General features: G+C 38.7%; 1 protein-coding gene across 1 annotated transcript in view; it reads right to left on the reverse strand.

The window, feature by feature from the left end:
- The window catches only part of KCNMA1 (potassium calcium-activated channel subfamily M alpha 1), a 753,854-nt gene that overhangs the window by 20,440 nt on the left and 716,911 nt on the right, over nt 1-16,503 (reverse strand).

Here is a 16,503-nt window from a genome sequence, read left to right on the forward strand (position 1 = left end):
GGGGGGGGGGGGGTGGTTCCTTTAAGCAAACTTCCTTAAGTCATGACAACCGACATTCAAATTACAACTTTCCTTGATATCTCCTGTTTAAAGTTCTGGCCTGTCTCTTCAAATAATTTTATGTGGGAAGTGAAAAGACAGCAGCCTCCAATTATTCAATTCTTTTCTCTCCTACTTGGTTCTGCCACGAGAGCCTGACTTTTAAAAACTGATTCAGGGGATTTTTATTTAAGGGCTAACGTCAACATGGTTGGTGTTTATCATAATCGGTGCTAAATGGGATGTAAATATGGCTTCCTCTCCTGCTTGCTCAGGGACCTTGGGTGTGTGTAAGAAAATGCAGCCCGACCCAGGCAGGATGGCCTCTGAGCTCCTGTAACCCACGTGCCAGGAAGCTGCCTCTTCCAACAATGGCAGAACTTCTCTCTCGGTTGGAACGAGATGCCAAGAGCGTCATTAAGGCCACACGTTCAACAGTTTTATCACATGCTTTGATAACAGGCTAAACCAGAAGTCTCTGTCAATTAAATATGCCAGATCAATTTATGACAAGGTGGATCCCCTGGTGTTTTTGCTTTTACGTAACCTCAGTGGTCTGAGGTGAATACAGCTTATTAAAGAAGTTCCTTCTACACGTGTACATTTGTCTCACATCTGAAACATAACAGGTCTGTCAGGAACAAGACAATGGGAGCTTTAAAAAATTAATAGGATGTCAAATAAAAGAGCTCAAAAAGACATTTGTCACACAGCCTAACTTGAGAAAAATGTCAGTTAAGGGTCTGTTTTCCATTTTCCAGTGTAAGAAGAAGTCAAACAGGCTAAATAATATCAAGCCAAAGTTTGCCTGTGGCTTTTGAGGATGGATGGACCTTTGGGAGCAGGTTAGGCAAGACAGCTGCATTTTAACTTCAGCAGTTTTTTGGACAGTTCACGGGGCAAAAATCTAGTGGGGTAAGGATGAGTTCTCTCCTGCTTGGCCATCACTAGTCCTATGTCTTGGGGGAAGTTGCCTAATCATTCTGGGCTTTGATTTTCTCATGCGTAAAATAAGCACTGTCATTAAGATCAAGTTTATATGCAACGAATTCCATGAGGACTTCTGAGTTAAGATGATAGCTGCTAGCCAGGCTGGAATCACTTTCCTCACTGAAGTACTCACGAAAATACCCAAAGTGATACAAAATTTCAATAGCAAAGGAAACTAGGAGTGTGAGTCAGAACCAGTCAGACCCTAAGGAGAATGTATCATCTAACAGAGCTCAGATATGCCCTGGGGCAGAGAAGCAGAAGAAAAACAAGTAAGGGAGGAAATGTTGCTGGCGCGGTGAAGGGGTGAGAGGCAGGCTGGAGGTTTAACGCTGACCTCACCACTTAGTAGCTGCGTGACTTTGGAAAGTTATTTCTCATTTTTGTGCCTCAGTGTCATGATCTGTAAAATATAATAGAGTGGTTATAAGGACTATATAGCCAATATGTGCGAGGCTCTTAGAAAAGTGCTTCGTGCACAGGAAGCACTGAGAAATACTTTCCGGCCTGATATCAGAGACTCAGGATTTGTTGAGGAGAGGTCAACCCATTCCCAATCTTCCCTTTTAAAAAATCTTTTCTGGCTTTTTTTGGTGGGCTGGTGGTGGCAGGCAGAGGCGGGTGGTGCAAACCAAGGCCATTCATTTTACCCTTGAATCTGCACTTCTCAGGCTGCCTCCATGACAAGACCCCATTTAGACTGAGCAAAGGCCCAGTGAGGGTCAAGGGGGACTGCATCCTGGACTGTGACAGCCTCCACAGGACTGGCCACCACAGGTGGACTCTCGTGGAGGCTGGTTCAGGGCACATGTAAAAACATTTCCCAAAGTCTTCAGAGGTAAATCCCCTTCCCTATAGTCCAACAGCCCATCATCAGAAGCAGAAGATCACCCCCCGGCCCCAGCTCTGCAGCACATTAAATGAAGGAGTGCTGGACACAGAACTGTGACAAAGGCCTTTGTGCTATAATTACCCTTCTAGATCAACACCCAGGGAGGAGTCCACCGGCATGAAATGTGGAGGGCAGAACATTCACGACCTCATACACTGAAAAACAGACCTCTCCTTGCTCCGATGTACAGAGAGAAAGAAAGAGCCAATATAAATATTTTTAAAAAGGGAGCGACAGCATTTAAGATATAAAGGAAAAGCATTCTTTTGGTTGGTTAAATAGTTACTGGAAGACGTAAAAAAAATTTAGGAAGCATTTGTTTTAGAATCAAAATCAATTTAAAAAAAAATATAGAGTATCGGGCTTCCCTGGTGGCGCAATGGTTGAGAGTCCGCCTGCCGATGCAGGGGACACGGGTTTGTGCCCCGGTCTGGGAAGATCCCACATGCCGCGGAGCAGCTGGGCCCGTGAGCCATGGCCGCTGAGCCTGCGCGTCCGGAGCCTGTGCTCCGCAATGGGAGAGGCCACAACAGTGAGAGGCCCGTGTACGCAAAAAAAAATAAAATAAAATAAAATTATATATATATATATATATATATATATATATATATATATATAGAGAGAGAGAGAGAGAGAGAGAGAGAGAGAGAGAGAGAGAGAGAGAGAGAGTATCTATAACAAGTAAAAGATCAGATGGTAAGAAAGCTGACTTCATACAACTTATTCAATTATTTTTAAATGTAAGATATTGAAATTAAAATGAATGTAATAAAAAAATGGTTAAAAAGAATCCAACGTTCTTTCATGTTAAACACACTCAACAAACTAGTAGTGAAAGGGAATTTCCTCAACCTGATAACGGGCATATATTAAAAACCCACGGCTAACATCAGACTTATTGGTGAAAGGCTGGATGCTTTCTTTTTAGATCAGGAACAAGACCAGGAAGCCAACTCTCACTGCTTCTATTCAACATAGCACTAGAGGTCTTAGCCAGGGCTAGAAAAAAATTAAGTTATCCATATCAAAAAGGAAGATGTAAAACTATCTCTATCCACAGAAGACACAATCTTGTAAATAGAAAATTCTAAAGAACACTAAAATGATATTATAGGTAATAAATGAGTTCAGCAAGGTTGCAGGATACAAAAAACAATACACAAAAATCATTTGTGTATCTATGTACTTGCAATGAACAATATAAGAATGAAATTAAGACAATTAAATTAAAACAATTCTCATTATAATAGTTTCACAAAGAATAGAATATTTAGGAATAAATTTAGGAGGTTCAAGATTGGTACACCGGAAACTACAAAATATTGTTGAAATAAATTAAAGAAAATCTAAATAAATGAAAAGATATCTCAACTTCATGGACTGGAAGACTTAGCATTCTTAAGATGGCAATACTCCCCCAAACAATCTACAGATTCAAAGCAGTTGCTATCAAAACCCCAAAGACCATTTTTACAGAAATGGAAAAACTGATTTTAAAATTCATGTGAAATTGCAAGCACCCCCCAAATAACCAAACCATCCTGAAAAGGAAAAACAAAGTTGGAGGACTCACACTTCCTGATTTTAAAATATACCACAAAGCTACTATAATCAAGAGAGTATGTTATTGCCATAAGGATAGACATGGACTATTGGAATCAAACTGAGAGTCCAGAAATAAACTCATACACTGTGTATCAACTGATTTTCAACAAAGGTGCCAAGACCATTCTACAGAGAAAGAATATAGTCTCTTAAACAAATGCTGCTACCACAACTGGGTATCCACATTCAGAAGAATAAATTTGGACCCCCACCTCACACCATATGCAAAAATTAATTCCAAATGGATCAAAGACCTAAATATAAAAGGTTAAACTATAAAACTTAGAAGAAAACGTAAAGGTAAATAATTATGAGCTTTGATTTGAAAACTGATTCTTAAATATGACGCCCAAAGCATAGGCAACGAAAGAAAAAATATATGTAAATTAAACTTCATCAAAATTGAGAATTGTTTGTGCACAAAGTACACTATCCAGAAAGTGAAAAGAAACCCTACACAGTGAGAGAAAATATTTGCAAACCGTATATCCCATAAGGGTCTAGTATCCAGATATATATTAAAAAATCTTGCAATACAAGAAAATAAAGAAAAGTGACTCAAATTAAAAAATGGACAAAATACTTGAATAAACATTTCTCTGAAAAAGATATACAAATGTTAAACAAACAAATGAAAAGATGCTTAACATCACTGGTCATCAGGGAAATACAAATCAAAACCTCAATAAGATACCTCTTCACACCCACTAGGATGGCTAAAATAAAAAAGAAAGATCATAACAAGAGTTGGTGAAGATGTGGAGAAATTAGAACCCTAACACAATGCTGGTGGGAAAATAAAATGATACAGCCACTTAGGGAAACAGTTTGGCAGTTCCTCATATGGTTAAACAAGTTGCCATATAACCTAGTAATTCTGCTCCTATGTATATACCCAAGAGAAATGAAAAAATATGTCTATATGAAAACTTGTACATGGATGTTTATAGCAGCAGTATTCATGATAGCTAAAACGTAGAAATAATCCAAATGTCCATCACCTAATGATTGTACACACAAAATGTGTTATATCCATACATGATCATTAGGCCATAAAAAGGTATGGAGTACTAATACATGCTCCAACATGGATGAACCTTCCAAACATTATGCTAAGTAAAAGAAGCCAGTCACAAAAGACTACATATTATATGATTCCACTTATCTAAAATGTCCAGAAGAGGCAAATCTATAAAGATAGTCAGTAGATTAATGTTGCTTAGGGCTGGGGGGAAGGAGACAGAGGGGTAGTGGGGATAGCGAAAGGATATGGAGTTTCTTTTTGAGCCGATGAAAATGTTCTAAAATCTACTGTGGTGATGGCTGTACGTATCTGTGATTATAGTAGAAATCATTGACTTGTACACTTTAAATGGGTGAATTGCATGATGTTAACGATAGCTCAATAAAGGTGTTTTTAAAAAAGAGTTAAAACGTAACTAAACTTGTAATGGCCAGATTTTTATCTGTTAAGAAGCAGTAATTAAAAATACTGTATTGTACACTGAAAAATGTGTTAAATGGGTACATCTCATATTAAGTGTTCCTATCACAATAAAAAGAAAGCAATAAGGTGTAGAACTGAAAATCACACATACACACACAAAAAAATGTGGAATTAAAACTAAGAAAATCACCTGAACAACTACACAGAGAAATGTGTAGAGATATCCTTCCTTCCTTTCCCTTTCTTTCTTTCCTTTTTTTTTTTTTTTTTTTAATGAGAATGTTGGTTGAGGAAAGACAACAGAGGTCAAATTGATAAGTAGCAAGTGTTCACAAATGAAAGTTGTAAACAAAATTCAAACAGGTAAAAATGAGCAAGCAAGCAAGGAAACAAATGAATGCAACCTGCCTGAGCTGGAGAATGAACTGAGGATGAGGATGAAGATGGTTCACCGAGTGAATGCAGCCAACACCTAGACCTGTACTAGATGAACATTTGAATTTAAAATAGTAAAGGAAAAACGTGACCTGACACAATGCTGTTAGGAAAAAAAAAAAATGTACAAGGTCAGGTGAGCCAGAGACTTATCTAGGAAAGAGCTATATCAACTGAGTTTTGAAAGGACACATTTATTCCAAGAATTCTACACATAGCTAAACTGTTGATCACCTGTGAAATCAATAGAAAATTTTTTTTTTCTCTAGGTACCTAAGCATTTATGGATTTACTTCATTTAAAAAATACTCGGAAACAAAATCATCTTCCTTCAAGATCTTTTTAGACTTTTAAAAATTAAAAAATGAGCAAATTTTGTTTAAAAATACTGGTGGCACAGTGGTTGAGAGTCCGCCTGCCGATGCAGGGGACACGGGTTCATGCCCTAGTCCGGGAAGATCCCACATGCCGCAGAGCGGCTGGGCCCGTGACCCATGGCCGCTGAGCCTGCGCGTCCGGAGCCTGTGCTCCACAACGGGAGAGGCTACAACAGTGAGAGGCCCGCGTACCGCAAAAAAAAAAAAAAAAAAAAAAATACTGGTGAAATATATTAAAACATGGAATTCAATAAAGGATATATTACTACAAAACTGAAGGCAAATGTCAAAAGTAATTCTTGAAAGAAAAAATATGACATAAAATTATCTATTAATACAGTAATATTAAATTATTTTTAAAAGTCAGAAAAATGAGGTAGGAGAAAGAAGATGAAAGTTAAGACATGTAAATTCCCTGATCTTATAGAGGGAGGAATCAAGAGCTACTACATTTTTCTAGATAATAATACTAAGAAAATATAGTTTCAAGTATATTTATAGAGTGTCTGATAACCACTAACTAGAGTTAAAAATAGAATGTATAATTTTCACATCACTAGAGAAAAGAAGCATACACAATATAGACCATGTACCCAAAGACAGATAATTAAAGACACAATTACAGAATCATAAAGCATAATGCAAAATTTTAGCATTGTAGGTTATATAACTAAACATAAATGAGCTAAATGATTTGATAAAAGGGTAAAGATTCTCAAACTTGTTCAAAAACCAAAATCAAACTCTCGTGTCTCAGAGGTAAAGAGGAAAAAACAAAACAAAACAGGCAAAGAAAAGTATATTTAAAGGGAAAAATTTTAAATATTACATTAAGCGACAACTCTATGTTCATAATTAAAGTTTACAATAAATATATAACATATTTATGGAGAAAATATTATAACTGAAATATAGACAGCAAAACGAATTAGCCATTGTAGCAAATTAAACATGGACTGAGAGTCATATGTAAAATTGATATGTGAAATATCATTGTTTCTTGTTTTCACAGCTCAAAGAGACCAAAATATAAGGAAATGAAGGATGTAATAAGGGTATTTATTAGATTTGTGTTAAACTTCGTACCATTTTAGATAGAATCCAAACAATAATTACAAAGTATGATCGATGGCCCAAAGCATAAAATCTCAATATATATAATGAAGTATAAGCTGTATGGTCTATATTTAAAAAATAGAGTAGTAGGTACAAAAGTAAATATCCCAACACTTGCAAGTTTTTTTTAAAAAAGTATCCTAAATAACTGTGGGTCAAGATGGAAATCAAACTCAGAATACAGAGTATTAAAAATTAAAGATTATTTGAAAATGACATATAAAAATGTCATGGATTGAGGCCAAAGCTACAGAGACAAATTCAGAGCCTTAAGTGCTTTTATTATTAAATATGAAAGAATTTCAGCAAATAATTCTAAGTATTAAAAGAATTTTTTATTGTTCTTTTTTATCTTAGGAAAACAGAAGGATGAAATAATAAAGCATCAATTAATGAAACAGCAAGAGGATATTTAGCGAGTTTAGTGAGTTGATATGTTTTTAAACTTGATAAAATTATGCTAAATTTCCTCTGGAAACAGTTTATGAAATTGTCCTCTGAGGTATTATAATATTAAAGATTTTATAACTAAACGTTGTAGGCAATATTAAAAATTAGAAGATCAACCAGAATGAATTGAAAATCAGGGCCTTGGGCCAAATCCCAACTGCCACCTGTTTTTTTTTTTTAAATAAAGTTTTATTGAGACCCAGACATGCCCATTTGTTTACTAAAATGCTTTACTAAAATGCTTTCAGCTTTTGTGCTAAAATGGCAGAATTGAGTAGTTTCAGCAGAGTCTATACGGCTCTCAAAAGCCTAAAATATTCACCATCTGGCCCCTTACAAAAAAGTTTGCTGTTTCATTTCTTAATATGATAAGGAAAGCATAATGCACCATGGAGAAGGGATGTTTACTCAACAAATGATTTAGAGGAAACTGGTTATCTGGAAAAAAGTTTTTTTCAACAATATGGTAATGATTAAATAAATAATGATACACGTATGTGACTTACATTGTACAGATATTAATATTATGCTTTCAGAGCATGTTATGTTACATGACATAACATTAAAATATTCAAAAAGCAGGATCCAAAAAACACTATGATCTAAAACTCATGTTAAAAGCGCAGACCCCCACAGATATAGTTATGTAAAAATATTTAGTATTATATAAATACTTAGTATTATGTAGTATTATGCTATAGTTATATAAAAATATTATGTATTTAGTACTCCCAAATTTTACATGACGATTAATTCCTGGTAATAGAATTCTGACTGATTTTCATCTTTTCCTATAATTTTATTTATTTTATATATTTTCTACTATGAAAATATATTTATTCTAAATTTCTAAAAAAGGCAGTAAATGGAATTTATACAACTCAGTAGCAAAAGAAACCCCAAAATTTGATTAAAAAATGGGCAAAGGAACTGAACAGACATTTTTCCAAAGAAGATATTCAAATGGCCAACAGGTACCTTAAAACAGGGGTCCGCATCCCCCGGGCCGTGTACCAATACCCCTCTGCAGCCTGTTAGGAACCGAGTCACACAGAAGGAGGTGAGTGGCAGGCGGGCGAGCGAGCGAGCGAAGCTTCTTCATCTGCCGCTCCCCATTGCTCACATTACCGCCCGAACCATCCCCTCTACCCCACCCACCCGCCCCCATCTGTGGAAAAACTGTCCTCCACGAAACCGGTCTCTGGTGCCAAAAAGGTTGGAGACCACTGCCTTAAAAGATGCTCAACATCACTAATCATCAGGGAAATGCAAATCAAAACCACAGTGAGGGGCTTCCCTGGTGGCGCAGTGGTTGGGAGTCCGCCTGCCGATGCAGGGGACGCGGGTGCGTGCCCTGGTCCGGGAAGATCCCACATGCCACGGAGCGGCTGGGGCCGTGAGCCATAGCCGCTGAGCCTGCGCTTCCGGAGCCTGAGCTCCGCAGCGGGAGAGGCCACAGCAGTGAGAGGCCCGCGTACCGCAAAAAAAAACAAAAAAAAAACAAAAAAAAACACAGTGAGATATCATCTCACACCTGTTAGAATGACTATTGTCAAAAAGACAAGAAATAACAAGTGTTGGTGAGGATGTGGAGAAAAGGAAACCTTTCTATGCTGCTAATGGGAACGTAAACTGATTACAGCCACTATGCAAACCAGTATGGTGGTGCCTCGAAAAATTACAAACACAGATAGCTACCATATGATCCAGCAATTCCACTTCTGGATATATATCCAAAGGAAATGAAGTAACTATCTCAAAGTGATAGATATCTTTTGTACCCCACGTTCACTGTGGCATTATTTACAATAGCCAAGACATGGGAACAACCTAAGTATCCAGTGAGAGATGAATGGATAAAGAAAATGTGGTATATATACAGTGGGATAATAATTAGCCATAAAAAGAAGGAAATCTTTCCATATGCAACAACACAGATGAATCCTGAGAGCATTAAGCTAAGTGAAACAAGTCAGAGAAATACAAAGATTGTATACTCTCACTTATATGTGGAATCTAAATAAAATGGGTCTTACAGAAACAGAGAACAGATTGGTTGTTGCCAGAGGCAGGAGGTACAGGTTGGGGAAATGAGTGAAGGTGGTCATAGGATATAAACTGCAGTTATATAATTAATAAATTCTGGGGACATAACGTACTACAACATAGTGCCCGCACTTAACAATACCATATTGAATATCTGAAAACTGCTTAAGAGTAGACTTTTAAAGTTCTCAGCAACAATGAGAACAAAAAATTGCTGGTGAGGTGATGGATTAATGAACCTTACTGTTGTAACCATTTCACAATGTATACATATAACATTGCACATCTTAAACTTACATAATGTTATAAATCAATTATATCTCAATAAAGTTGGGAGGGGAGAAGGAGGTAAATGCTATAAAATAGTTAAAGGCAAAAAACATAGCCACAAACAACCTGATGAAAATATAGCTGAATATTTAACCAATCTCAGGATACCTGATGAGTTGTCTTGTTCAGCAAGCACTTTTTAGGCATAAAAACTATAGAAGAGGAAGACATATGGGAACATATGTATATGTATAACTGATTCACTTTGTTATAAACAGAAACTAACACACCATTGTAAAGCAATTATACCCCAATAAAGATGTTTAAAAAAAAAAAAACTATAGAAGAATTCACAAAATATGCATTTACATGGTTATACACACAAATTAAAATTATGTGTACTTCAGAACTACCATAAACACAATTAAAGGGCCCCCTAAGGAAAATGATAATCAGTGCCCGCTAAAGTGCAAGAGATGGCATTTACACACCAGTGATGGTAGTGCAACTGGTACAATTGTTTCTGGGGGATAATCTGGCAATGTCTACCAAGAGCTTTAAATATGTTCACATGTATTAAAAGCCCGGTAAGCTTACTTCAAGATAATAAGTTGCTTCTTGCTCAAAGATTTACATACAGTAGTACTTATCACAGGGTTAATTATTGTTATAATAAAAAAATTAAAAACGGAAATGCCCCACAATAGATAATGTTTAAATAGATTCTGGAACAACCATATGTCTGAGTCTCAGGAAGTCCTATGGAGGTCTTGCAGTGATACCCAAGAATATGACATGATTAAACCCTCTGAGAAAAATAGTAACTTTGAAAAGAAAAAAAACCAAGATATAAAACTGGGTGATTCCATATTTATCTACCCATCTGGAAGGAAATATACCAAAATACTAACCATGCTGATCTTTGGGTGTTGGGAATATGGTTTGTTTAAATTTTCTTCTTTATATATGTCTGAGCTTTCAAAATTTTCCAACTGAACATGAATACATTGTCTAAGGAAAACACAGTCAATGGTTCTTAAACAAAGAACACTCTAAGTTCTGCTCTGCAACGGTAAGTCAGGAAGGTCATCATGAAAGGCTATTGTTTCGTCAAATCTTTAGGATTTGACCTTCACATGTTTCCCCTTCTGCGTTGAAATCAGTTACACTGAAACAGCATAATCTTTTCGATCAATCAGTCGCTGACATTTATTGAGCACCTACTAATCCCTGGATCTTGGTTTGGACTGAAATTGTACGCTACTCCAAGAGTGTGTCACTTTCAAAATTGCCCATCAAGGGGTATAATTTCAGGGTGGGTCAGAGCATTTTACAGGTCCCTGAAAAATTCTGCAACCACTCGTGACACTGAACACAATTCTCTGCTCCCTGAGCTGGGACTATATCCCAGATCTCTCTCCTTTCTCTTTTTTCATGCAGGCATCAAGGAGCAGTGCTTTGGGCCACAGTACCTGCTGTGGCAGAGAATAATGATGTCTGTTAGCAGAGCACTCTTGCCCCCATTTTGATGCCCCAATATTCAGCTGCAGGGAAGTACTTTGAGCACTGCATATGGGTATGCTCCGAGCATGTTTCAAGGTCTCTTTGTGATCTGAACAACTCGGTGGAAAGACAATGCTTCTCCTGAAAAAGGATGTCCAGTCAGCCATTTTGGAAGGCACATATTTCATTATGGGGCCAGGGTACCACTCACAGAGTACAGAGCAGTCTGCAATTAAATATCACATCTAGCGCTTTCTGCCTAGGAAGTGACTGTTTCAGCATCATGGGGGCAAACCAGGTGCTAGGACTTCAAATGCCAATCATCAAAGACTATTCCTGTGCAGCATGTGGCAGCTAGAATAAACCTCTCTACAACTCACCTGACCCAGAAGGCACAATTCTTTTCTGGGTTAACGGAAACACTAGATTGAAGAAACACAGAATTCTGTAATACGTAGGTGTGATCCTTTGCCTCCTACGCTTTTGTACTGCTGGTCTTTTCTGTGCCCTACCATAGCCCGTGTTCACTATGCCTGTGCTAGAAGCCTTGTGAGGGAGTCTCGCATAGAACCTCCAACCCTGGCAGGACTAGTCTTCAGGGATGCTTTGGCTAGCGGCCTTTGCAATGGCTGTTCCTGTGTCACGTGTTTGTTGGAGAACGGAGTTCTCCAGGGTCCTGCTCAGTGCCTGGGATCCAGAGACCTGTGTAGTCTAAGGAATATGGGAGTCCCTCTTCCCAGCGCTAAGGTCAGGGTTCCACATCTGGTCAGGGCAGCCTATCATCTAAGTATGGCAACATGGCACCTCGGGATCTATGTATAGACTTCAGAATTCAGCTGCTGTAGTCTAAAATCCCTGCTTCGCCTTTCAATAGCTATGACAATAGGAAAGTTGCCCAAGTTTTCTAGGTCTTGGATTTCTCATCCATATAACAGGGATTAAAACAAAACAAAACAAAACCTAGATTACAGGATAGTGTTAAATGAGATAGTTTGTGTAATTCTAATGCACAACAAATACTCAATAAAGGATTGTTTATAAAAAGAACAACCAGCTAACAGTGCAACCGATTTAGAAGATCCCTTTCTCCCTGTGCCTCTGCGTTCGCAGCTCTAATATCAGAGAGCTGGCCCAGATCACATGTGTGACCCCTGAGCCTCTAAACTTCGGAGATTCTCAGATTCTGGAAGTAGACAGAATATCAGACATTGAGGAAACCCAGAAACGCTGGGGAAAGGACCAGCAGATTACACCAGGGAAATCTGAGCCCGCAGCGCCATCTAGCCTGCTCCACGGAGGCCCCTCTGCACCTGGGTCTCCAACACGCTGGAGGATCTTCCTCTTTTTATTTTTTTGAAGTATAATTACCAGAGCTTATGTTTCACAGTTAATGCTGTCAAGCCTTTTAAACTAATTGGTCTTTTATAGAAAATTTAACTGAAAATTAACACATCTTTTAATAACATTGCCTTAACTTTAATGGCACTTTGCCTCTCATTTATAATTGCTCCAAAATTGTCATTTTCCATGTCATAGCTGCCATTTTTTATATTTGCTAGTTTTCATGGTGTAGAGTTTTAGTTTTAGTATTTTTCTTTCATGAGGGATGAGAACTATTTGATTTTCTTTTCCATCCTGGGCCTGCCTGGCCTGATGTGACAGCAGTGGCATATTCTGAGTCCATTTGCCATGCTGACAGCGGTGCTAGCTCATCTGTTGCACGGTGGACCGTGGACTGTCTGTCTCCTTGTGAGCTAGACTGCCTAAATGGTGGCTCTTGAGTGGAGTGTAAGGAGTAGAGCTACAGAAGAAGAATTTGTTTATGTAACTGATGTCACATGGCACTGGGCTGCCTGAGAACTCAGTCTTCTCCTAATGTGATGTAACTGATGTCACATGGCACTGGGCTGCCTGAGAACTCAGCCCTCTCGGTAACGTCCCTCAAGGGTTCAGCCCTTCATGCAAGTACAGTTGAGAGAGTACATCGTGTGATTCATCTTCCAGATGGTCCTATTCTCCAGTCTTACCAACATAAGTTCGGTTATTTCTGGAAGAGAGGCCAGCTCTCTGCCTTGGAAAGCTAGTTACCCTCACCCCCAGCTGCTCTCTTCTGATTTTCAGTGTCAGCTTCCAAGTTACCTTCTAAGACAGTTTTACTCTGACCACTGTGGCTAAAATAGGTCTCCACACCCGTTCAAACTATGTTATGCTCTTCAAATTAGTTATCCTTATCTGACATTATTCAGGTACCCACTGACATAGTTACTGTCACTTACCTAGTGGCTGCCCACTAGAATGACAGTTCAAACCACGCGAGGGCAGGGTCTTTATCTTTCTTCTTCACTGCTGGATGCCCAGCATGAATAATAGTGCCTGGTATTTAGTAAGTGCCCAATAAAGTATTGATTAATGACAGTAAATGCATACAGAGCTTGCCATGTGCTAAGCGCTGCACTCATTACTCATTCAGTCATCTCAACAGTCCTATGAGGTAGGTACTACTGTTATTCCCATTTTAAAGGTGAGAAAACTAAGGCAAAAAGAGGTTAAGGTTATACAACCAGTAAGTGGCAGTGCTGGGATCCACATGCTAGCAGTCTGGCTCTTGAGTCCCTGACTAATTTTTTCTTTCTAGGGAGGATCCAGGTAGAACTCAAACTGGGGTGAGGGTAGGGGAAAGTGGGTGCTGTGTGGAAAAGAAATCTAAATACTCATGAGCCAGTTTTACCAAGAGGCTTCCTTTCATCTTTTTCATGTGTGTATGAGCATCAAGCTGGATGATTCTGAAAAATACATTTCTTGTGTCCTTCTTCTTAGAGGCATATACCCATAAGCATAATTATTCCCACTCATCACGTGTTTCTGCTGTTGATTTGCAGGAAAAAGCCAGGAGGCCATGTCTGTAACATCCCTAGCTGTTCTAGGAATGCATGTGATGAATCAAAACATTCTCCTTCACAAATGAAGCAGTAAGCAGCAGGAGTTGAATTATGAAGGACAATATTCAGAGAGTGTTTAGACACACGATTAAATGGCAATTTGGGGAGGAGCGCTAGAAAAAGGAGATCATAGGCATCTAAAGAGATGTGCGTGTGGATGTAGTGATATTGCTTGTAAGCGAATGCCTGAGATGGAAGCTTACCTCCAGCTCCCGCTGTTTGGAGTCTCACTTTCTCAATTTATATTCCTGCCAACCCTTTTAGTTCCTTCTACTTACTGCCTTGGTACGAGATAATCTCCTATTTTTTTTTTTTCATAAATTAGGGTTGGGGTGAAATGCCAAGAAATCACAAGTAATCAGAAGGTCTAGATCCAATTGGGTCTGTTGAACCAGATCCAATTTGAGACCTCACTGCGGGACTTGCTTATCCTAGGCAATGAAAACAAGGCCTGGAATAAGTGGATAGGCATTTTGAGTAATGATTTGAGAAGTCACAACAGTGGATCAGTTAAATAGGTCTTGCTTCAACACTTAAAGCAGGTTTATTCACATTACTGTCCAAAACAATACTGTCTGCAGTAATAATAATGAAGCGCTTTATACAGTGCCGGACCCTCAATGAATTATGCTGCTGCCGATCATGCCAATGACGGTTACTAGATTCCTGGCACCGCTTTTTCCCAGGCTGGAATTGAGAAGTGCTGCTTTGCTAGCAGACTACCGTATTCATACACGCCTTAGCTACCTTCTCCCAAACATTTTAGTTTGCATTTCAAAGGAGATTAGAGACAGATTTTTAAAAAAATGTCAAACCAATCTACTTTGATTTCTCAGCTGAGTTTCTCTCTACAGTGATGCTGTAGAGAGAATGGTGCAACTCAAATCTAGATGCGCCACTCACTCCCACCCCATGGCCACAGTGTGCCCCCTTGACTGTGTAGAGGTGAAGTGCTTTGGTGCTTAAAAACAGTTTTATTCCTTGGAACCAGGGCTGGCTTCATGGGTGTGTGGCCTGAGGTGTCACCGAGGGCCCACGGTCAGAAGAGGCCCTCATTTGGTTCAATGCTCTGCTGTCACCCTTTTGAAATTCTTAGTAACTTATGAAAAAGTAGGCTTTCAAATTATGTAGCTGGTCCCACCTGGAATATATGTTTCCAATATATCTGTGGAAACAATTTTGTAAGTTTGGATCTTTAAAAATTTGGATCGAGTATTTTACAGTTCTGAAAAAAAAAATCGACTATAAACTGTTTCATCATCTTTTAGTGAGAACAGTCTTCTGAAATCTGTCTGATTAGGATCAGAAATAAAATGAAACTTCTGAGGAGACGAATTACAGAAATCTGTTTGAAAGTGGACTTGGAGACTGCGAGGACTATTACAGAGAATACAGCTCTGTAATAAGCACATCCTGTTGCTTCCATCATGCCCTCTGGCCTGCTTAGGGAGTTTGCCCAAACTAAGCCCAACATCACTGGCAGGTAGAAAGGTGAGGCTCAGTATCCTCAGACCATCAGAAAGGTCGCGAGCCCTGGGAAAGCAAGATGGCCTTCAGTAAGGACTGCTTTCTCTCCTTCTTGGCTTGGCAAGCAGTGGGATGGCATGAAGCCCAGTCAACCTTAATTCAGATGAATGTTGTTTCATATTTATTTTTAAATCTATAATTCTGATTTTTCACTAAGATATGCTTGTAGTTGGACCACATTCAGGAATATAGAATAACCTAAATTAGTCTTAAAAAGCTTTATGCTTTTTCTTTCCTCAAATAGAGGTCCTTCTTTTTCTTTTTTTTTTTTTTGAGAATAGCCTTCTTAAGCATTTGAAGAAATATATGTGTATAAAAACTCTCTGGGCTATGTTTATGGTTTTAATGGATTCAGTAAAACTCTTTTTTTGTGGTTTCTCCGAAGGTCAGTTTTTATCCAGCCTATGTCTGTATTTATAAAAAGAGTGAAGTTGAGAATTCCCCCCAAAAAAGACTTTTCTATACAATAAATAAAGCCACTCAGTGGGAACACTTCATAATCTCCATTACGGTCTGCTTTGCCTTTTGTAGCTCAAGATGGCTTCTTTAAGACGGGACCTACTTTTTAATTGTCATTTGATTTTGGTCTCACAAGTGAAAACACAAATGCCTTGATTGTTCGACGCATATCAAGTTATAAAAGAAACTGAAGATCCTTTGGATCCCTGGCAGCTCACCCTCCTCTCTCTGCCACCATTCTGCGCCTTCACTGGGGCAGAGAACAGGCCAGGCCTTGCCTCACACCCACGCCTCTCCCAGGACTGAGTCTCAAGTGACTGGCAGTGACCTAGGAGACACCTGTGACACTCTGTCCTCTTCCGCCTTTGCTCATATTCAATCTATTCCCAAGTCCTCTCGATTTTACTG

Source organism: Phocoena sinus, chromosome 16 (genome assembly GCF_008692025.1).
Source record: "Phocoena sinus isolate mPhoSin1 chromosome 16, mPhoSin1.pri, whole genome shotgun sequence".
NCBI classification, from domain to species: domain Eukaryota; kingdom Metazoa; phylum Chordata; class Mammalia; order Artiodactyla; family Phocoenidae; genus Phocoena; species Phocoena sinus.